The sequence below is a fragment of the Microcebus murinus genome, chromosome 1 (assembly GCF_040939455.1).
Source record: "Microcebus murinus isolate Inina chromosome 1, M.murinus_Inina_mat1.0, whole genome shotgun sequence".
NCBI lineage: Eukaryota > Metazoa > Chordata > Mammalia > Primates > Cheirogaleidae > Microcebus > Microcebus murinus.
This window is the reverse complement of record NC_134104.1, coordinates 154,257,214-154,280,682: the sequence shown is the minus strand read 5'-3', so window position 1 is coordinate 154,280,682 and position 23,469 is coordinate 154,257,214. Positions and strand designations below refer to the sequence as shown.

At 43.3% G+C, this 23,469-nt stretch overlaps 1 protein-coding gene across 2 annotated transcripts in view; it reads left to right on the top strand.

Moving 5' to 3' along the window:
• The first annotated feature begins 2,291 nt into the window (after positions 1-2,291).
• IP6K2 (inositol hexakisphosphate kinase 2) overlaps positions 2,292-23,469 on the top strand; it is a 34,215-nt gene continuing 13,037 nt past the window's right edge. For both annotated transcript variants that reach the window (XM_012771207.2, XM_012771211.2), the window contains exon 1: positions 2,292-2,369. The gene's annotated coding sequence lies outside the window, so the exon portion shown is untranslated. The remainder of the gene's footprint in view (positions 2,370-23,469) is intronic.

The following is a 23,469-nucleotide window of genomic DNA, read 5'->3' as shown; positions in this document are numbered from 1 at the left end:
CATGCTTGTAGTTCCAGCTACTCTGGAGGCTGAGACAGGAGGATCACTTGAGCCCAGGAGTTTGAGGTCACCCAGTGAGCTATGATGACGCCGTTACACTCTAGCCCGGGTGACAGAGAGAGACCCTGTTGACAGGAAGGAAGGAAAGGGAAAGGAAGAGGAGGGAAGGGAAGGGAAGAGGATAAAGGAAAATTAGCTGGGCATGGTGTCGTGTGCCTGTAGTCCCAGTTATTTGGGAGGTGAGGCAGGAGGATCACTTGAGCCCAGGAGTTTGAGGTTGCAGTGAGCTATGATGATGCCACTGCACTCGGGCCAGGATTACAGAGCAAGACCCTGTCTCAAAAACAAAACAAAAACAAAAACAACAAAACAAAACAAAACAAACAAAAAAACAGTGTATGAGAAGGTGGTAACTGCTATGGAAAAAAATTGAGCTGGGTAAGGCTATAAAGGTGATCCCTAGTGCTGGGGGCAGAGAGGGGTAAGTTACGGTTTGAAATGAAGGACTCTGAGAGTGTTGGGATGCAACTCTGTGGAAATTTGTGCATTCCAGGCATGGGGAGCAACTAGAGGGTGCATGGAGTGTGTGATGTGTGAGGAACTTTGTGATGTTGAGCAGTAGGGCTGGAGGCTAGCAGAGGAGATGCAGTTGGAGGGGTAATGGGGAATTATGGGGGTCCTGGGTCCTGCTGGTTCTGGCTGTTCCCTGGGGAGGAGCTACTGCAGGGTCCTGAGCAGGGCATGAAGGGATCTGACATCACAGGCTGATGTGTGGAGAACAGACCGAAGGCATCAGAGATAACAGCAGGAGACTGGGAGGCAGCTGTGACATTGCCCTGGAGAGGCGGTGCTGGTTTGGACTCGGTGGAAGCCATGGATGTGTCAAGAAGTGATCTCATTCTGGACAGATGATGCTGATGGAGGCAGCAGAACTTCCCGGCATGTTGGATATAGGTGTGAAAAAAAGTAGGGGTGCTCTGAGGTGTTTGCCTTGAGCAATAAGCAGCACCATGCTGCCATTACCCAGTCTGGAGGAAGTAGGGTGGGGCAGGTTGGGGAGATGAGCTAGAGCTAGGGTAACACAAGTTGAGTTTGAGATGCCAATGACTGGAAGGCAGAGTACAGATGCCTAGTCGACAGCTAGACACTGAATCTAGCACTCAAGGAGGGTCTCAACTGGACAGACACCTTTGGGAGTGATTGATATGTAGGTGGCATTTGAAGTCACAAGCCTGGATGGGATTATGAAGGAGTGAGTAGAGACAGAGGGAGCCAAGAGGCAAAGGTGAGAAACCAGTGAGGTCATAGGAAACCCAGGAGGCATGAAGCCTTGAAAGTCACACAGGGAAGGAAGGTGCTTCCAAGAGAGGAGAGATCTGTCTGTCACAGGAAGTCTGCGCTGCCCACTCTCATAAAGGCAGAAATATTTATTTACTGGCTTTGTTCACTGCTGTATTTCCATCACAGAGTGTGTTCAAAAACACTTGTTGAATTAAAGAGTGTATGGGTGAAGACTGTATGGGTGAATGCACACTTCTGCAATGCCAAGCACACAGGGCGGCTACATTGGCCTCCTCTGCGGAAAGAGCCGAGATCAGGTAGGAGGCTCTGCCCACTCTCACTGGCACCTAACCCCTCCCCTGCCTCTACCACCCACATTCATCCATGTGAGAGCCTTTCTGGCCAACACAGGCCCCAAGACAAATGAGTCTCAGACAAGCCCTGTGGTGTGGAGCGTGGCGGAACCTGGGTTGGGCACTGGGTCATTCACCAGTCCACAGAGGACTCTATACAGCCACTCCTCTGTCCATCCCTCTATATCTAGTCATTTGTCCACCCACCTACATGCAACCGTCTGTTCTGTGTATATAACTAGTCCTTTGTCCACCGTCCAGTTACTTTTCTGTACACTGTCTACAGCCACTCTTTTGTCCATCTTTCCCTCTATTCACATCCAGTCCTCAGTCCATTCATCTGGTAGGGTGACCAACTTCCCAGTTTGCCTCCAACTGTCTTGATGTTGGCACTGAAATTCCGCATCCCGGGAAACTCCTCAATGCCGGGGAAACCAGGACGGTCAGTTGATTCCCCCAATTCCCATGCATCATGAAGTCCACCCACTGTCCGCAGCCCGGGGGACCATCCTCGCCCATCTGACTTCCCTTCCGGAAGCCGCCGCAGCGAATCCCAGCACCCTAGCAACAGCGTCTTTCAGGCGGTCCAGTCCGCATTCGCAGCTGCTGGTGCGAGCCAATAGCGAGGGAGGCCGGGAGCGAGGGGCGGGGGGCGGGGCTCGGCCTGGCGACCGCCATTTTGGTGGGAGAGAAACAATAGGACGGAAGCGCTGCGGGACCGGGCTGAGGCAGCAGGTAACGCCCGGCGCGCTGGGCCTGTGGCCCTGCTGCCCCTCGAGCTTTGGGGAAGGGTTTTTCCGGGCCGTTGTGGAGGCAGGATCTCTGGTCATTGGTGTCTCCCGGGTTATTTGCGAACAGGGTCTCTCGTGATTATTGTTGGGAGGTCGTCTTGAGTCTTTGTGGAGCCAGATTTCCCTCGGTCATCGGGGAGGGGCATTATTTCTTCAGATCTTTGGGGAGTGAAGAGCTCCCCTGGTTTTGGGGAGACAGAATCGTCCCCAGTCGTTGGAGGAGGTCTTCCGGATTTTTTGAGGGACAGGATCTTACCTAGTCGTTGAGGAGGTCTCCCGGGTCTTTGTAGGGGCAAGATCTCCGTGTCATTGAGGGGTCCCCCAAGTCATTGGCGGCCACGACCTCTCAGGTTATTGAGAGGGGTCTGCCTGGATCTTTGGGTGGAGGGCTTAGCCCAGTGCCTCAGGTACTGTTACCTGGGGCCGGCAGCTGTGCAGCCATTTTGAGTGTTGGATGCCCGTTGGGCCTATCAGCTGGTGTTTGATGGGGAAAGCTACACACCTAATCTTACTGGAAAAAAACGCCCTAAAATGGATTGGAAGACCTCTTCTTTATAGTGGTATTTCCACTCTTCACATTTGATTACAAACGGCTTTTCTTTTGTATCTTCATGACTTGTTTCATTTTAGGATTTTATTCGGTCCCATATATCAAGAAAGGTGCACTAAAGGAAAAAAATGGCTGGAAATAAAATGTAGCAACCAGTAAAATCTTGTGCTCTTAAATATCTGGGGAAACCGCTAGTCACGGCTTGAAATTAAATATTTTGGTAGCAAAATGTACATAGAACAAAATACAATCTTCTTGAATAGTTCTAAGAAAAGGTACTGAAACTTTCAAAAAAGTGGTAACAAAAATGTTGCAGATCACCAGTTTTATGATATTTTAAAAATAAAGGACCATGATTACAGTGATTTTGTTGAATCCTAGTATTTAAAATGTTTGCTGTATTTGCATTTTTAGCCAGGTAACAGTTTAAGCGAACTAAGATGCTTATTTACATAGGTTGTTGGTCTGGGGTTTGTATAATTGCATCCTGTAACTTGGTGTTAAATATTTAAAGAGAAGTTTCAGGGTGGTTGTGTTTTAACTTTAGCCTCTATCAGAATTAGAGATGGCAAAATGAATATTTTATCATATTTGGCATAATAGGCCAGTTTAACACCTAGTAACTTTTTTTTTTTTTTTTGGAGACAGAGTCTCACTCTTGCCTGGGCTAGAGTCCCATGGCGTCAGCCTAGCTCACAGCAACATCAAACTCCTGGGCTCAAGCAATCCTCCTGCCTCAGCCTCCCGAGTAGCTGGGACTACAGGCATGTGCCACCATGGTTGGCTAAATATATATATATATATATATATATATATATATATATTAGTTGGCCAATTAATTTCTTTCTAGTTTTAGTACAGATGGGGTCTCGCTTTTGCTCAGGCTGGTCTCAAACTCCTGAGCTCAAACGATTCACCCATCTCGGCCTCGCTGAGTGCTAGGATTACAGGTGTGAGCCACCGCACCCGGCCCCTAGTAACTTTTTATTTGGAGAAAAAGTCAGTTGAACTGTTAACTGTCATTTCAATAGGTTTACCTGCTTTGTAACTTTAGAATTCACAGGCATGGTTAGAAATCAAACGGATGAGAACTAGGACTAGACTTGCTATAGTTGTAGAAGCCAGTTTAACAGATGTCATAGACTTCTTTTGTGCTTTGAAGTTTCATAGGTGACAGACAAGTACACTGTATACCAGGCCTGTATCTGTCTGAGCAGTGGAATGTGCCAGGAAGGAGCAACCACTTACTGAAGAACCTTAGCCAATCTCCCTTGCAAGACGGATGCCAGAGCCTTCTGTTAAGCTCCTGAGATGTCACTGGTATCTAGGCAACAGGGATGAGCCTTAGACTCCCTGAGGCCAGCTTGCTGAGGTGAAAATTTTCCATTGTTTGGCTCATAAACAAGATGCACTGGGGAAGAATTTTCCCTTTAAATGAAGTTATTTTACCTAGTTGAATAATCATAATCATTTTCAATAACAACTTGAACATATTTTTGTACATTAGAAAGTAATCAGGATGATTACTCTCATGTGATTACATTTTATAACATGTTTTTGCTTTTTTTTTTTTTTTTTTTTTTGAGACAGAGTCTCACTCTTGCCCAGGCTACAGTGTCGTGGCGTCAGCTAGCTCACAGCAACCTCAAACTCCTGGGCTCAAGCCATCCTCCTGCCTCAGCCTTCTAAGTAGCTGGGACTACAGGCATGTGCCACCATGCCTGGCTAATTTTTTTCTCTATATTTTTAGTTGACCAATTAATTTCTTTCTATTTTTAGTAGATACAAAGTCTTGCTCTTGCTCAGGCTGGTTTCGAACTCCTGACCTTGAGCGATCCACCTGCCTCGGCCTCCCAGAGTGCTAGGATTACAGGCGAGAGCCACCTCACCCGGCCTTGCTTTTAAAATAAATTATATTTTTGCCTATTTGCTTACTATGTAATAATAGCAGTAAGTAGTAGTGTTTTACAGTATATATATTATGGTGGCAAGGAAATGTCCTTTGCCTCCAAAGTTGAATTTAGAGTTCACGTCAGAGTTTGAAGGAAAAGACAGTTTGCCAAGATGATATACAGTTGGCTTGGGTCTGTCACCCATCACCAGTGTCAGCAGTTACCAACTCTTGGCCAGTCTTGTTTCATCTGCACTCTGCCCATCCTCCCTCATTGCCCCACCTAAGAGAGAGAGAGAGAGAGAAGATTAAAATTTAAAGGAAAAGCATATCCAAGAAATGTTATTTTATCCATAAATATTTCAGTGTATATCTAAGGGATAAGGATCTAATCACAGAATCTACAATACCATTATTCTGCCTAAAAAACATGATAATTCCTTAATTTTTTTCAAATTACATCATGTTGAACTGTTTTCATTTGTCTCAGTAGTAGTTTTTTTATTTTTTTATTTCCAAGGGATTGACCTTTGATCAGTAGTAGTTTTTAACAGTTGTGTTGTTCAAGTCAGGATGCGGGTAAGGTCTGTACATTGCATTTGATAGAAATGGCTCTTTTGTCCCTTAAATTTATATGTGCTCTTTCTATTTTTCTTTTCTTTTTTTTTTGAGACAGAGTCTTGCTTTGTTGCCCAGGTTAGAGTGAGTGCCGTGGCATCAGCCTAGCTCACAGCAACCTCAAACTCCTGGGCTCAAGCAATCCTGCTGCCTCAGCCTCCCGAATAGCTGGGACTACAGGCATGCGCCACCATGGCTGGCTAATTTTTTCTATATATATTAGTTGGCCAATTAATTTCTTTCTATTTATAGTAGAGACGGGGGTCTCGCTCTTGCTCAGGCTGGTTTCAAACTCCTAACCTCGAGCAATCCTCCTGCCTTGGCCTCCTAGAGTGCTAGGATTACAGGCATGAGCCACCACGCCTGGCCTATTTTTCTTATAATTTATCTGTTGAAGCAACTGATGTTTGTCTTGTAGAGTTTCCTATTATGCTATTGCTGATAACTCCTTGTGCTTTAGACATTTTGGCTCTAATGGCTGGATTTTAAGGATTCTTCTCTCTTGTTTATGTTTTTGGTAAAGAAGTTGAGAAGGAATTCCCATGGCTTGCTAAAAAATGAACTCCAAGCTGTGAACTCTGAGAGCTGTCAGGGCTCTAATGGGCCATAGAGTATGAAACCCTCCTCCCTCCCTCCAAAGGGTCTGAACCCTGGATTTCCATGTAGAACTTGGAGGAGATTCTGACTTGGCCTCCAGGAGGGTGTAGATATTCTGCCCCTTGTGTCTCTTTCCCTCACACTATTGTTGCACCCTTTACTCAAAGCAGGTTCACAATTATTGGGGCTTTGACTCTTTGTAGCTAATTCCCAGTTCACTTAACCTCTAGTCCCAGTGGCTCCCACCTAGCAGCTGAACATTTCTTCTTGAGTGCTTGACCATCCCCTTACATTTTCTTAACAATTGTCCTGACTCCTGATGGCCTAATATCTGACTCATCTCTCTCATTTTATTTCCTATATCAGCAGTTCTGAAGATAAGATCCATGGTTACCCCAGGTTACATGCAGAGTGACTGACAAGGGTATGCAGTTTTCAGGAGAGAGGCCCACAGATTTCTCAGATTCTCCAGGGAGTTAGTCATACCTCTAAGGGTTAAAAACAGTGTTCTATACCGAGACATCTACCAAGATCTGTTTCTCTGTCTTCCCCCTTCTTTCCTTAATTCCTCTGTGTGGGCTGAGTGTCTATGGGCTGGACACAGTGGAGAGGGTAGGGGACCCTGTGTCCTGCTGCGTGTGCCATGGAGTGGGGGTGATGACATTAAAGAGGTCATGGCAGGTGGAACAAATGTTTGGAGACAGTAGCTCTGGTGTCTTGGGAACTGCAGAACAAAGGGTTGTCAGGGAATGTTCCCCTTCCCACCTAGATGAAGAGGCCTATGAGAGAAGAAAGCCTAGGCTGGGGGATGATGGAGAGGTATCAGTTTGGTCTTGATATCCTGGTGGCTTTCCAGGGGTTACAGCTCTGGCAGGGATGCTCCTGCTATCATCACCTTCCTCCAGAAAACTTCCAAGCTCAGGACTGTGAGGGCAGTGCTGCCTCCTTTCCTTTCCCTTCTGGTTTTGACATCTGAATAACCAAATATTAAATTTATGATCTTGCTAAGTTACCTGAAACATTTCTGTGATATGAAACTAACAAAAAAGCTTGAGAACTTTCTGAGGCACAGTTTTTCTTACAAAGTTTTAAAATTTTTTTTTTTTTTTTTTTTTTTTGAGACAGAGTCTCACTTTGTTGCCCAGGCTAGAGTGAGTGCCGTGGCGTCAGCCTGGCTCACAGCAACCTCAATCTCTGGGGCTCAGTGATCCTACTGCCTCAGCCTCCCGAGTAGCTGGGACTACAGGCATGCGCCACCATGCCCGGCTAATTTTTTGTATATATATATATATTTTTTTTTTTTTTTTGAGACAGAGTCTCGCTTTGTTGTCCAGGCTAGAGTGAGTGCCGTGGCGTCAGCCTAGCTCACAGCAACCTCAAACTCCTGGGCTCGAGTGATCCTTCTGCCTCAGCCTCCCAAGTAGCTGGGACTACAGGCATGTGCCACCATGCCCGGCTAATTTTTTATATATATATATCAGTTGGCCAATTGATTTCTTTCTATTTATAGTAGAGACAGGGTCTATACTATTTATAGTAGAGACAGCTCTTGCTCAGGCTGGTTTTGAACTCCTGACCTTGAGCAATCCGCCCGCCTCGGCCTCCCAAGAGCTAGGATTACAGGCGTGAGCCACAGCGCCCGGCCTGTATATATATTTTTAGTTGGTCAATTAATTTATTTCTATTTTTGGTAGAGACGGGGTCTCGCTCAGGCTGGTTTCGAACTCCTGACCTTGAGCAATCTGCCCGCCTCGGCCTCCCAAAGTGCTAGGATTACAGGCGTGAGCCACCACGCCCAGCCAGTTTTAAAATTTTTCTTCTCTCAAAACCTCCTTTTTCATTTGTGCTTGTAATATGTATAGGATTATTTCTTTACCCCTTAAATAAGATAGTGCAAAGCAGGCTTTTATTGCAGAGAAGACTCCCAATAAATGCTAACTTCTGCTGCCAGTGTCCTTCTACCCGTGTCACTGTAGTAGTGACTTGCAAGACCTCTATGAAACCAGGTTTTCCCTACTCTCTCTGCCTGGTTAATTTTCCTGACATAAAATGTCATTGTCTGGCTCCAGAACCTGCAGTGGCTCACCTACATTATAGGTCAGAGTGAAACAATGGGTGCAACCTTTTTAATATATACTCTGTCCGAGCAATTCCACTTACAGGATTTAGTGTGCAACGACAGGTACAAGAATGCTTGTTTGCATTATAATTGTAATTAAAAAATTAGAAATAGCACAGATGGCTGTCATTAGGGAAGTCAATAAATACATTATGATTATGTGTGAATATAATGCAGGCTTTGAAAGGAATCAGATGTGGAAAGATGTTGAAGGCATATAGTTTAGTAGGACAAAAATGTCAAAACAAAAGACAAATAGTGAATGATTCCACGTATATGAGTTACCTAGAGTACTCAAATTCATAGACAGAAAGTAGAATGGTGGTTGTCAGGCTGGGGGCAGAGGGGAGTGAAGAGTTATTTAATGCATACAGTTTCAATTTGGGAAGATGAAAAAGTTGTGGAGATGGATAGTAGTAATTATTACACAACAATGCGAATGTACTAATGCCACTGATCTATAAACCCAAAAACAAAAATGGCAGATTTTACATTATATATATTTTATCACAGCAAAAATAAAGTTAAGGGAGAAACATAAAGCTGATTTTACTAGGGAAAAAAGCTAAAACAACACATACAGCCTGATCTTATTTATGTAAAGAAAAGAAAAATGCATGTGAGAATGGAGTCTAGTATAATAAAAGAAAAAGAAAAAATACATAGAAGAAAATCTGTAGGATGAAGAGGCCCCCATACTAGTAATGGTCATTTTATCATACTTATAACCAGTAAAAAAAAAATCCGTTTATTTAAAAAAACTAAGCAGGATTGTCTCTTGGCACTCCATTCCTCTGCCTGGCATTGAAGCCCCCTTTCTTCATCCTCCTTCTACAAAGGCAAGCTTATTATGGTCTTACCCCTTGTACTGACAAGTCCACCTTCCAACCACCTCTTCCATTGAACTCTTTGGGGGAACTCTGGGGCAGTGGACTCACAAGGAAAGCTTATGTTTGGGAGTGCTTAGCATACAAGCTAGGCAGTAGGTTAGATGTTTGATCTTGGTTCCACCTTATGGTGGATAATTAATTGTACTATATACCTGGTTATAGATGAAGACAGGCACTAAGAATAGGTAAAGCATTATTTATACCCAAATAATGTAAGGCAGCCCCTGATTTCCCAGGGAGAAAATTTAAGAATTTTTTGGCACAATTCAAATGTATAAACTTATAGAGATGTTGATGAAATTGGATTTCTCATAATTTTTTTTTTTTTTTTTTTGAGACAGTCTCGCTTTGTTGCCCAGGCTAGAGTGAGTGCCGTGGTCTCAGCCTAGGTCACAGCAACTTCACACTCCTGGGCTCAAGCAGTCCTACTGCCTCAGCCTCCTGAGTAGCTGGGACTACAGGCATGCACCACCATGCCTGGCTAATTTTTTTCTATATATATTACTTGGCCAATTAATTCCTTTCTATTTACAGTAGAGATGGGGGTCTCACTCTTGCTCAGGCTGGTTTCGAACTCCTGACCTCGAGCAATCTGCCCGCCTCGGCCTCCCAGAGTGCTAGGATTACAGGCGTGAGCCACTGCGCCCGGCCTCTCAGAATGTTTTTAATTGTATGTACATACTTAGTTATTACCTAAAATACTATATTTCTTTAGCAGTTATACTTTTTAGCACATTTTGAATTAGTTCTACTCCAACTTGCCTACATGCATCTTTGCTATTCCTATAGCTACATTTGGAGTCATTTGATACTCTTCTCTTGAATACATCATCCTTACCTCTTAGTGATGGGAGATGTGACATTGGAAACCTTACCCCAGTTTGGTTGTGATTTCTGCAGTGTGACCCTTTTACTTTGTTGATTTAAGAAAAAAAAAATAATAGCTTTTTGAGATACAGTTCATATACCATGTAATTCAGCCCAAAAGCAATCTTGTCGCCCCCTTGCTGTCCTGGTATAGCCTTTCTCCCCACTCCCCGCCTCCCCACTGGCTCATCAGTCTTTCTGAACTCCTCTTATCCTGGCAGGTTTCAAAGGATATAACTGCACTGTATTAGAGGCATTAAATCAGGGTCTAGCCCCAAAGATGGAGGGAGGAAGCAGGTCAGTGCTGTTTAGCAGGCTCTGTTGTCACTTGTGGCAATATGCTCTGCAGGTGGTCATTGGGGAGGTTGTAGCACATGGGCCTTTTTCTGGTTTCTGCATGGGCAGTTGGGGATGGTGGGACTTTTACTTATTCCGCAGGAGTTTGTTGTGCCATGGCATACATCCTGCTCAGGTGCATCTTGGATTCAGACTTCTTACATGTTTTAGAAATTGAATGTCTAATCCCAAGCCTAAGGAAAAGTAAAACTTTTCTTTTAATGGAATAAAATGTGTTAGAGACTAGGAAGCCAGAACACCAGCTCTAATGTTGCTGTTTCTGCAGTTAGTTTGTGAGAATGTGCCCAGTTGATACCTGGGCTTAGATCTCACAAGGCTGGGTTTGTGGGTAGCTGCCATGTTGCCTGGGCTGACCCTGGGGTTCTGTGGCCCAAACTCCCTGGGTAATACATTCTGCCTTTAACCGTGTCTGTCAGAAGAGTCCACCACCAGGGCTCCTTGCCTTGATCTTTGTATTCCTCTTTTAGTTGGGGCTGCTTCAGAGCCAATAGGCCTTCCTAACTACAACTGCACACTCAGAAAAGCAGGTGCCCGGTCGGCTGTGTAAGCTTGTCTCAGCTGTCTGGCAGAATGTGAAAATCTTGCATCCCCTTTCAGTGCTTGTTTCAAAGAGTAATAGACTATTTTTGTTTTGCAAGTATAAAACTAACATTGGATGTGCATTTTCAGTGTAACCTTTGTCCCCACCCAGATACTTGCCTGTGCCAGTCTCTGATTGAGATCCCATTTCTACACAAATTTGATGTTATTGCTGAGACTGCAGCAACATTTGTCTTAGGATTAACCTAAGCCCAAGCTTGCGAGCTTTCACTCTGATGCCCATTTGTTTAGATGTGCTTTAAACTTGGTGTCTATGGACTGTGCTGTGCCATGGTTCCTTCTCCTCTCATGAGCTGGGGATGTTAAATCTCTGCAAAGTTCATAGTTTATCTGCTTTTGTGGGGTGCTCTATGGAGGTGTGCAGACCTGCTTGGCTCTAGTGCTGAACAAAGTCACTGTTTCCTTGGGAATTTGCCCAGAGTTACTTAATAAAGGAAGAGAGGGATGGGCTATAGTAAACTTGACCAGAATGTATGTTTTTATGAGTTTGAGCAACCTGGTAGGAAAAACATTCACCAATAACTTATTTAAACCACCTATTAGCACATTGCTGAAATTACTGTCTTTTTTTTTTTTTTTTTTTTTGAGACATAGTCTCACTTTGTTGCCCAGGCTAGAGTGAGTGCCTTGGCGTCAGCCTAGCTCACAGCAACCTCAAACTCCTGGGCTCAAGCGATCCTTCTGCCTCAGCCTCCCGAGTAGCTGGAACTACAGGCATGCACCACCATGCCCAGCTAATTTTTTCTATATATATTAGTTGGCCAATTAATTTCTTTCTATTTATAGTAGAGACGGGGTCTCGCTCTTGCTTAGACTGGTCTCGAACTCCTGACCTCGAGCAATCCGCCTGCCTCGGCCTCCCAGAGTGCTGGGATTACAGGCGTGAGCCACCGCGCCCGGCCTTACTGTCTTCTTAATTTAGTTAATTCTTATTTAACATTTTCAATTTTTCTGCTATTATAAATAGAAATTCTACATGTAAGGCAGTGAAATATATCATTCCTTGAACAGTATCTGTTCTCTGAGGTGAATACCTCTGGAGGAGAGATTAGCTGAGTTGGTTATAGACCCACTACTGAAGAGCTTGGGTGGGTTTTTTTGTTTTTGTTTTTGTTTTTCTGAAACAGGGTCTTACTCTATCAGCCAGGCTAGAGTGCAGTGGTGCAATCATAGCTCACTACAGCTTTGAACTCCTGGGCTCAGGTGATCCTCTTGCCTCCGCCTACTAAGGAGCTAGGACTGCAGGCATGTACCACCTCACCCAGCTAATTTTTTAAATTTTTTTGTGGAGATAGGGTCTAGCTATGTTGCCCAGGCTGATCTCAAACTCCAGGGTTCAAACAATCCTCCTTCCTCACCCTCCCAAAGCTCTGGGAGTACAGATGTGAGCCCCCATGCCCAGCTGGTTTGGGATGTTTCTTGCTTTGCGTTCCTGTCTGAGTGTGAGGATACAAATGTCTCTTCCCCCAGACCTTTGGGCTGCCCCTGCCCTTGGTAGAATCTGCTGGGCCATATGGGACTGATACACAGCAACTTGCCAGGGTCTCATGCATGAGGACCTTATGGGGTAGTCAGGTTGCTGCATTTACACTGAAAAAGGCCAGGGGAGGACTGTGAGTTCAGTGTACAGGATCCTGGGGCATTTGAAAGGTTAGACTTTACAGGAATACCAGTTGGCAGCTGACAGATTTAGACTCTGGGGCTGAAAAACTAATGGATGTGGCCAACAGTCCTGGGGCAGGTGAAACCTGAGAAAGGGAAAGGCCCCCCCGCCCCCAGTGATTTTTCTTACTCTCAGAGTGATTTTACTTTGAAAATAACTTAAGCTCCTTGTTATGAGCCATAAGAGTGGTTAGAATGTCAAAAGTGGAAGTACCCTGTTGGCTTTCACTGCTGGTCCTCAAATGCCATCTTTTTTTATTTTTTTGGCAACACTGTTTTAAAGACATCTCAAATACCATCTTGATTGACTGAAGCTACTGTCCTCCTCACAAGCCAGGTGATTCTGACGGGACTTTTGCTTTGGAACTATGAGTGTGGTTGATAGTGATTTCCCCAAAGAAATTTTAAAAATATTTTGCTGTTCCTTAATTTGGAAAGAAATCTCGGGCCTTGTGAAGGATAATTGGCAAGTGGCTCTATATTAGGACATAGTGTTGTGACTGGTGCCGTCTCAGGAATTTTCTCACAGTTGTGTCTCATTCTTTTCTTGGAAGAATACTGATTGCACTCAGGCAGAGTGGTTGAGTGATAAAAGCTTCCAGAATGATGCTGTGAACCTAGGATACTTTGCAGACCCTTGAGGGGAGTGTTTGTCTGAGTGAAGTGTTGAGAGGACCCAGAGAACACAGTTCCCCTAGGGGCCCAAGGGGCCCACAGGACCTGGTGCAGCATAGGGCACACTTTGATCCCCCTTCTGGCAGGTGTGGCACTTGGGGATGCTGGCCTGGGCAGGTTGGTTCTGTGGCTGTTCATGAAGACTGAACATTTTTTGGCACCATTTCTTTCAGAGGATTAGTTTCGGTGTCATTTGGGTTTGGCAACAGGCCCAATAGGTTAAACATTGCCCACAGGCAGGGAGCATATAATCTTGTCTGAAGCTAATGGGCCATTATTTATTGGCACATGAGAGAACCATGATTTGAGGTAGCAAAATCCCTCATAGATTGAGACCTCTCAGCAATTTTGGCCATAGTCTAAGAGGGTCACTTGTATGTGTTCCTGTTATGTATGTTTCCTACTGGGTGGTGGGAATCGTAAGTCTGCACCAAGGAAGAGGAGACTAGAGGTGGAGAATTGCCCTTAAAAGAGGAGTAACTGGTTCAGGTGTGGTGGTTCACACCTGTAATCCTAGCACTTTGGGAGGCTGAGGCCAGAGGATCACTTGAGCCTAGTAGTTCAAGACCTGAGCAGCATAGCGAGACTCTGTACAAAAAATAGAAAAATTAGCCAGATGTGGTGGTGTGTGCCTATAGTCCCAGCTACTGGGGAGGCTGAGGCAGGAGGATCACTTGAGCCCAGGAATTTGAGGTTGCCATGAGTTGTGATGAGGCCGCTTCAGTCTAGCTGGGGGAAGAGCAAGACCCTGTCTCAAAGAAAAAACAAAAAAGAGAAGTAACTGGGTTTTTAAGGAAAACTAAAAATTCTTGGGGTGTGTATAGAATACATTTAGCTATTTATAAGAAAATTTTATATTCTAATAAAGGGGACATTTGACACCTTAGAATCAGTAATTGTTTTAGCTAGAAGAAGCTTTTTTAAATTGCTAAAATTCTGTATAACTGTAGCAGGTTACTCTGATGAACATATTTCTAGGTAAGCTGAAAGCTCCTTCTCCCTGTCCCCCTTGATCTTGAGACCCTCTAGTTTGTCATTCCAGAAATCTGGTCTCATGAGACAAAGAGATGGGCAGTGTGGTCAGTGCTAGTAGTTCAAGAGAGGAAAAGCAGCTGAGAGGCCGCTATGTTTCTTTGGAAAAGCTTATCCAGAGTTTTGGAACAGAGTCTGCTGTTTTATTTGCCCCTTAGCTTTTAGGGGAAGGATCTACATGAATTATAGCATGATTTTCATGAAATCATTTCCAGTTACAACCTGTGGTTTCTTTCTTTATTAAAACTAGAATAAAATGTTATTGAGGGCAAAAATGAACCACCTAGTGTTGGAGCCCAGGAGTCTATCAAGTTGATAGAGAGCCTTTGTGTTTTGTCAGTCTGGTCTTCCTCCTTTGACAGGTCCATCTCCTGCTGTGGCATGGGAGTGACCCTGCCAGCCAGCCAGGCTGCAGCACCTCTGAGGTTAGGACTATGATTCCAACATTCTAGCAGTGATTCTTTCATATCAGGTACCATGTTGTTTTTCTGTAAAGAGGCAGGCCTCAAGGCACCCATTTGTAAGGACGATAATCACAGTATCTGCTCCAGAGAGTTCTTGTGGAATAAAGGAGCTATATAAACAGTAAGTGCTCAATGAATAGGAGCTCTCATTTCTGGCATGGTTTATCCCATTGTCATTGAAGGTTGAGGAGTTGGTCACATCCTCCTCTGACCTTCTAGCACCTTGTATACACCTAAGGACAGTGTGTGTTGGGGTTGTTATCCTCACTTGTGTATGTGTGGTCCATCTTCCAGGGTCTTCATCATGGAGTGAAGCTCTAAGCATGTGGTGTGGGCTAGATTAGTGTGTGTTTGTAGGTGGATTTAAAACCTTCAAGAGCTGGGCAGCCATTTGCATTTTCCTATTTCAGTTTCAGTGAATTTCTCCCCACCCTCTACATATTTTCTCTCTCAATTATAGAGATATAACATGCTCAGAGTTTGAGAATATTTCAAGAAGTTTGAAACATTCAGAAAATTAAAAAGAGAATAATAGTCTTACCATCTAGTACAGGGCAGATCCAAATTTTGTGGTTTCTGAAGTTTATACCAAATAATATAAATGCATATACTTTATATAAATATATAATTTATAATTATACATGTAATTATAAATGTCATCTTTTTTTATTTTTTTTTTCAAGGGGAGTTAATACAGTTGTATAAATGTCATCTTTAAACAAAAGAATTTACAGTTATGAAAACAATTAGGTGAGAAAGTAAATGCTCATTTAGATAGAAAAAATCTCAAAAAGTTACACATTTTAAAAAGTAGGCAAATACTACAACAATAATAATTTTTCTCTGTTGTTTTAAAGAGATGGAGGTCTCACTATGTTTCTCATACTGTTCTGGAACTCTTGGATTCATGCATTCCCCTTGCCTCAGACTCCTAAGTATCTGGGACTACAGGCATGTGCCACAAGTCCTGGCTCCCCTACATTAAGGGTAGCATTTTTACCACATCTTTCTATGATAGCAATGTTATAACTTTCTGTAGAGAGAACAGAAGGGTCTGTCATTCCTCCAGGGTGGTTGATCCTATCTGCTTTCTATTAGTGACAATGTAGTTCTTTCAGCTTCACAACTCACCATATGTCCTTTCAATTTTTAGGATTGTTGTCATGTTTGAAAAACCTGTATCAGGTTTCTTTTACACATGAGCTATGGGGGAGTTCAAGGCATTCAAGGTTTCTTATGCAGTGACCATAGGGCCTTGGAAAGGGGCAGGCAGCCATGGCACCTGTGAGTAGCTGGTACTTTTTTTCAGTTTTTATGTATGTGTGTAGTAAAATATACATAACATAAAATTTCCCATTTTCAACTTTTTTTTTTTTTAAATAAGTAAACAGCGAAGGAAATTTTCAACTTTTTTTGACACAAGGTCTCAATATATTGCTCAATAGCACTCTGGGAGGCTGAGGTGGGCGGATTGCTCGAGGTCAGGAGTTCAAAACCAGCCTGAGCAAGAGCAAGACCCCGTCTCTACTATAAATAGAAAGAAATTAGTTGGCCAATTAATATATAGAGAAAAAATTAGCCGGGCATGGTGGCGCATGCCTGTAGTCCCAGCTACTTGGGAGGCTGAGGCAGGAGGATTGCTTGAGCCCAGGAGTTTGAGGTTGCTGTGAGCTAGGCTGATGCCATGGCACTCACTCTAGCCTGGGCATCAAAGCGAGAGTCTGTCTCAAAATAAAAATAAATAAATATATATATATATATATATTGCTCAGAATGGGCTCAAACTCCTGGGCTCAAGTGATCCTCCCCACCTCAGCCTCCTCAATCACTGGGACTACAGGCATGTGCCTCCATGCCCTGCTAACATTATAACTATTTTAAGTATATAATTCAGTGGCATAGTTGGTACTTTTTGATAGTCTTTTTCACTGAAAGTCTTTTTTTTTTTTTTTTTTTGAGACAGAGTCTTACTCTGTTGCCCGGGCTAGAGGGCCATGGCATCAGCCTAGCTCACAGCAGCAACCTCAAACTCCTGGGCTCAAGCGATCCTCCTGCATCAGCCTCCCAAGTACCTGAGACTATAGGCATGTACCACCATGCCTGGCTAATTTTTTCTATATATTTTTAGTTGGCCAATTAATTTGTTTCTATTTTTAGTAGAGACGGGGTCTCGGTCTTGCTCAGGCTGGTTTGGAACTCCTGACCTTGAGCGATCCTCTTGCCTCGGCCTCCCAGAGTGCTAGAATTACAAGTGTGAGCCACTGAGCCCAACCAACTGCAAGTCTTTAGACATAGTTTAGTGATATAGGTTATACAAGTTTATATCTTCTTAAAGAGTATTTCATAAATGTTTTCTTGTTGTTAAAAAATATAAAATTGATAAGCAAACTTTTGATGGTATCCTAATACAATTGAATGAAAAAAATTTTTTGTTTCACTCCTCTCCTATTGTTGGATGTGGAGGTGAGTGCGTTCATGATCAGGGATAAGAGATGTGTTGTCGGGATTTGATTTTTATGGAATTTTCCTGAGGTTGATGGTATTTTGATGCCACGTACCCAGATGAGTCGATTTGGTGCTCTCATAAGGCATGCTCTCAAACATTGATGACAGCTTTCCTCTTTCCTTACTGGCTTTATTTTGCTAAAACTCCTTTTTTTTTTTTTTTTGAGACAGAGTCTCGCTTTGTTGCCCAGGCTAGAGTGAGTGCCGTGGCGTCAGCCTAGCTCACAGCAACCTCAAACTCCTGGGCTCGAGCGATCCTTCTGCCTCAGCCTCCCTGGTAGCTGGGACTACAGGCATGTGCCACCATGCCCGGCTAATTTTTTTATATATATATCAGTTGGCCAATTAATTTCTTTCTATTTATAGTAGAGACGGGGTCTCGCTCTTGCTCAGGCTGGTTTTGAACTCCTGACCTTGAGCAATCCACCCGCCTCGGCCTCCCAAGAGCTAGGATTACAGGCGTGAGCCACAGCGCCCGGCCTTAAAACTCCTTTTTATATATTCATTTTGTTGCCAGGGATTATATCTCATTTGTTGCCCAGCTTTCCTTGTAAGTGTAGGTCATGGGAGGGAATGGACTTCCTTTGGTATAATCTTGCTGAGATACCTTGTTAAGGCTAAACTGGCAGACCCATTGCTAAAGAGGCCTGGTGCATATGCTCAGGACCAACTCATGGCCTTTCTTGGCTTTGCCTACCAAAGATAAGGATGATTCTTTTTTAGTGACAATTTAGCAACATGAAAACCTTGAGTCTTTGGGATGTGGCATCAATACCAACACAGAATATGTGAATTCTAGTTAATATATTTGTTTAAACTATAATAGGATTTAATCTTTTCATAGCCATGTTTTGCATTTATTCTTTAGTAATCAGTTTTTCCTCACCTAATAATTTTCCAAAACGTTAGTTGTCATCACATTAAGAGCTTGGGCTTTGGGCCGGGCATGGTGGCTCACTCATGTAGTCCTAGCACTCTGGGAGGTCGAAGCGGGTGGATCGTTTGAGCTCAGGAGTTCGAGACCAGCCTGAGCAAGAGCGAGGCCCTGTCTCTACTAAAAATAAAAAATAAAAATTAATTGGCCAACTAAAAATAGAAAAAAAAAAAGAAATAAAAAAAAAATTAAAAAAAAAAAAGCTTGGGCTTTGTTTACATGAAGTGTTTCCACACCAGCAGGTCCCATATGAGTGTTCAGGTACAGAGTCCTGCATTTGTACTTCCCATTTAATGCAGACTTAATAAGGTAGATAATAATAAATGCAAAATCAACACCAGTCAGTGCTTGGAATGCATTTTGAGATAGGGTCTTGCTCTGTTGCCCAGGTTAGAGTACAGTGGTGTCATCATAGCTCACTGCTGCCTCAAACTTTTAGGCTTAAATGATCCTCCTGCCTCAGCCTCCCAAGTAGTTGAGACTACAGGTGCGCCCCACCACACCCAGGTAATTTTTCTTTTTTTCTTTCTATTTTTTTATAGAGATGGGGGTCTTGTTATGTTGCTCAGGCTAGAGTTGAACTCCCGGGCTCAAGTGATCTTCCTGCCTTGGCCTCCCAAAGTGGCTTCTTGGAATGCATTTTGTAAAGTGTGCAACATGCCTTGTTTTAATAATTGTACTCACCACTGTATGATTAGTGTGAGTTTGGATTATGATTGTAGTGGGTGCATTTTGAGTTCTCTGATGATGTGTGTGCAGCAGATATTCATGACACAGTAGTGATTTGAGGCACATTCTGTGGAACACCTACTCTATACTGGTGCTCTTTTGAATTCTGGAGATTTAGCAGTGAGCAGGACAGTTAAACATTTCTGACTTCATGGAACTTGTTTTCAAGTTGAAGTGGGGTGGGAAGTGACAGTGTGGGAGTTAGCTACTCTCCCAGCAAAACAGGTCCCAGGCAGGATCGTTGCAAGATATTTGGAAATAATAGAGACAGATAAATAACAGAGACAAAGTGCAGTTTAAAGTGATGGGGGAGTCAGGGGTCCTCCAGCATTCCTGTGAGCTGTGAGGCCCCAAGTGAAATCCCATATCAGTATTTATTGTTACAGTAAATAGTTGTCCTTGGTTAAAGAATTATGTGTATAGTTCATTCGTTGAGGTTTCTAGGCTCCCCAAAGGTTTCAAGGGACCTTTACCTAATTCTGTCTACAAGAATAGATGGCTACAAAATTTTTTAAGATAAACATACTAAGCCCTGAGTTGGAAACATACCTAGCTGAGCATACAAATTAAAGATAAAAATGTATAAAGTAGGAATACTGACTCTGTGTGCTAATCTAATCTATTTCTCTAAAGTCCTGACCACAGAGACATGTGGTCAGGAGTGCAGCAGGAATAGTCTTGAAGTTTAAGATAGTTCCATCTGCACATTATCTGCTGGGCACTCATGTTAATCAGCTTCTCAGCTAGGGCCCAAACCGAGCTTTTGCTGTGCAAAAAATCTCAAGGCGATGACGGGCAGCATCAAAGAAACGCTGCTGTGCAGACGTCCTCTGACAATGCCTCCTCTGTTGGGAACAGCTTCTAGTTTATGAACTAACATGCCCACAGATTCCTTCAATGCAAAGCCTTGCAAAACTCCTGAAACCTTTCACTTCTCTTAGCCTATTTTCCCAACAGACAGGCAATAAACAAGACCAATAAGAAGCATATAATATGTTAGATGCTAATAAATACTAAGGAGAAAATAAAGCAAGAATGCATCAGGGAATGTGGCTGGAAAGTGGCAATTTTAGATAATGTGGCTTGGGAAGATCTCATTAAAGAAGTGACATTCGCATAAAGAGCTGAAGGAGGTTAAGAGAGTGAGCCAAGGAGGAATAAATATCTGGAGAAGAGTGTACAAAGCCTAGGGGAACAGCAAGCACAAAGGCCCTGAGGTAGGTGTGTGTCAGGCATATTTGAGAAATAACAAGGAAGCCAATGTAATTGGAATAGATTTCTTGCTGATTTTTCTTTCCTTCTGGCTGTTTTAAAGAAAGGTTTATTGGACCTTTATGTTTCTGTTCTGTTCCCATGTGCGTGAAGGATGCTTTTGCTTTGGCTTTACAAGAATTGAAAAGAAGATAACCATGCAACGGTAGAAGTATGCTAGTGTTGAGACCCTGATAAAATTAGGTTTTCAAAGTGAGAAGATGGGCCGGGCGCTGTGGCTCACGCCTGTAATCCTAGCTCTTGGGAGGCCGAGGCGGGCGGATTGCTCAAGGTCAGGAGTTCAAAACCAGCCTGAGCGAGACCCCGTCTCTACTATAAATAGAAAGAAATTAATTGGCCAACTGATATATATATAAAAAATTAGCCGGGCATGGTGGCGCATGCCTGTAGTCCCAGCTACCCGGGAGGCTGAGGCAGACGGATCACTCGAGCCCAGGAGTTTGAGGTTGCTGTGAGCTAGGCTGACGCCACGGCACTCACTCTAGCCCGGGCAACAAAGTGAGACTCTGTCTCAAAAAAAAAAAAAAAAAAAAAAAAAAGTGAGAAGATGGCTTTAGGATGTGTTGGTATTAGCAGTGGTTGTCGTGGATTTATGAGGGAAAGCATAGCTGTCCCTGAAAGGCTCTACTATCAGGGGCTGCCTTCACCACAATCAGAGAGAACCCCTTATTTTGACCAAGATAGCAACCCATGCTGATCCTGGCATGAGTGACTCAAGATACTCAAAGTGAAGCAGATGAGCCAAATTAGAATAGATGAGAAAGGAAATTTCAGTTTGCTTGTAGAAACTAACAGTGAATAGGTGTTTTTTTTTAAGTATAATCTTTTCTGATTATTAAAATAATATGTACTTTTAAAATTTGTGTAAATTCAAAAACATATAAGGAAAACAATCTGTTTTATTGAAGTATTATTTGTATACCATAAGACTCACCAATTTTAAGTCTGTATTTGAGGAGTTTTGGCAAATTTATGGAGTCGTATAATCACTGACCAAGACACAACATAGAACAGTTTCATTACACCTAAAAGTCCTCTTGGCCCCATTGGCAGTCAGTCCTGTTTCCCCAACTTCTGCCTCTTTGGCAGTTACTCATCTGCTTTCTGCCACTGTAGTTTTGCCTATTTCCGAGAATTTTATGTAAATGGAATCATATAGTATGTAGTCTTTTGTGATTGGCTTCTTTCACTTAGCATAATGCTTTTGTGATTAATCTGTGTTGTTGCATGTATCAGTACATACCTTTTTAGTTGCTGAATAATTATCCACTATATGAATATACAGTTTATCAACTGACCCACTGGATGGAAATTTGGGCTGTTGTTTCTACCTTTTGGCTATGGTGAATAGTAGTCCTGTGAACATTTGTGTATGTCTTTCTGTGGACATCTGTTTTCATTTGTCTTAGTTAAATGCATAAGAGTGGGATTGCTATATATAGTAAGCATATGCTTAACTTTTTTTTTTTTTTTTTAAGACAGGGTCTCGCTCTGTCACCCAGGCTAGAGTGCAGTAGCTTCATCACAGCTCATTGCAACCTCAAACTCCTGGGTCAGGCAATTCTCCTGCCTCCGCCTCCCAGGTAGCTGAGACTACAGGCACACACTACCATGCCTGGCTAATTTTTCTATTTTTAGTAGAGATGGGGTCTTGCTCTTGCTCAGGCTGGTCTCAAGCTCCTGAGCTCAATCAAGCAATCCACCTGCCTCAGGTTCCCAGAGTGCTAGGATTACAGGCATGAGCCACCATGCCCAGTTTAGGCTTAACTTCGTTAGAAACTACCAGACTGTTTTCCAAAGTAGCTATACCTTTTTGCATTCCTACCAGCAATGTATGAGGTATTCAGTGACTGACCCTGATGGGTGTAGTCATGGGTTATGTTTGAATGTGTATTGGGTAGATGCTGGGCCGAGGCTCTGGGCCTCATGGGGGTGAGGTGCTATAGTGAGGGTTGTTTTTCCACCATCAGGATAGTCTCTCATGCCATCCCCTGTGACTTTCTGACCCTGGGGCTTTTCTTGAGGCAAAGTAAGTGGCTCCATGGATCCCATTTGTAACCTAATTAAATTCTGGATGACTGAACCAAGGACTCACAGGTTTTCATAAGTCATAGCCATTTTACTTGCAATACTTAAAAAGTTAAGAATATTAGACCTGGTATGATGACTCATGCCTGTAATCCCAGCACTTTGGGAGGCCGAGGTGGGAGGGTCCCTGAGGCTAGGAGTTCGAGACCAGCGTAGGCAACATAGTGAGTCCCTGTCTTTAAAAATTAAAAAAAAACAAACCAAAAAGCAGCTGGGTGTGGTGGCACACACCTGTAGTTCCAGTTACTTGGGAGGCTGAGGTTACAGTGAGCTGTGATTGCATCACTGCACTCTATCCTGGGTGACAGAGTAAGACTCTGCCTATTAAAAAAAAAAAGTTAAGATTATTAAGGTATTGTTTCCAGGAGATCCTTAAACCAATTTGATATGGGGGATGGACTGTGGGGGAAAGCTATATCTATCCTATCCTAGGATGATCATGTTCTGTGTTCCTTACCTGTTCATAGTATTATGGACAAATGTGAGGCAATGTGAAAAGCTAAAATAGATGCTAAATCTGAAGCCAGTATATCGCGAGTATTTCCTATCTCTCTAGCTACGTGGCCCACACATTGCTTCAGCTTTATGGTAACCATTAATACTGCAGGATTCCCAGGAAACTGAGCCTTACACCTTGGATCTTAAAACCTTAAAAGAAGACCAAGTGTGGTGGTTCACGCCTGTAATCCTAGCACTCTGGGAGGCCAAGGCGGGAGGATTGCCCAAGGTCAGGAGTTCAAGACCAGTCTGAGCAAGAGTGAGACCCCTGTCTCTGCTAAAAATAGAAATAAATTAGCTGGACAACTAAAAAATATATAGAAAAAATTAGCTGGGCATGGTGGCACATGATCGAGACCAGCCTGAGCAAGAGCAAGACCCCATCTCTACTAAAAATAGAAAAATTAGCCAGGCTTGGTGGTGTGTGCCTGTAGTCCCAGCTACTCAGGAGGCTGAGGCAGAAGGATTGCTTGAGCCCAGGAGTTGGATGTTGCTGTGAGCAGTGCTGATGCCACAGCACTCTAGTCCAGGCAACAGAGCAAGACTGTCTTAAAAAAAAAAACCTTTAAATTTAGAGATCCCACTGTTCAAAGTGCATGTTGAACAAAGAGAGTAACAGATGAAACAGAGCAGGTGCTTTGGAGATTTGCTGTGTAATCTTTGGGAAGTTGATCCTTCACTTTCTTGCAGAGATAG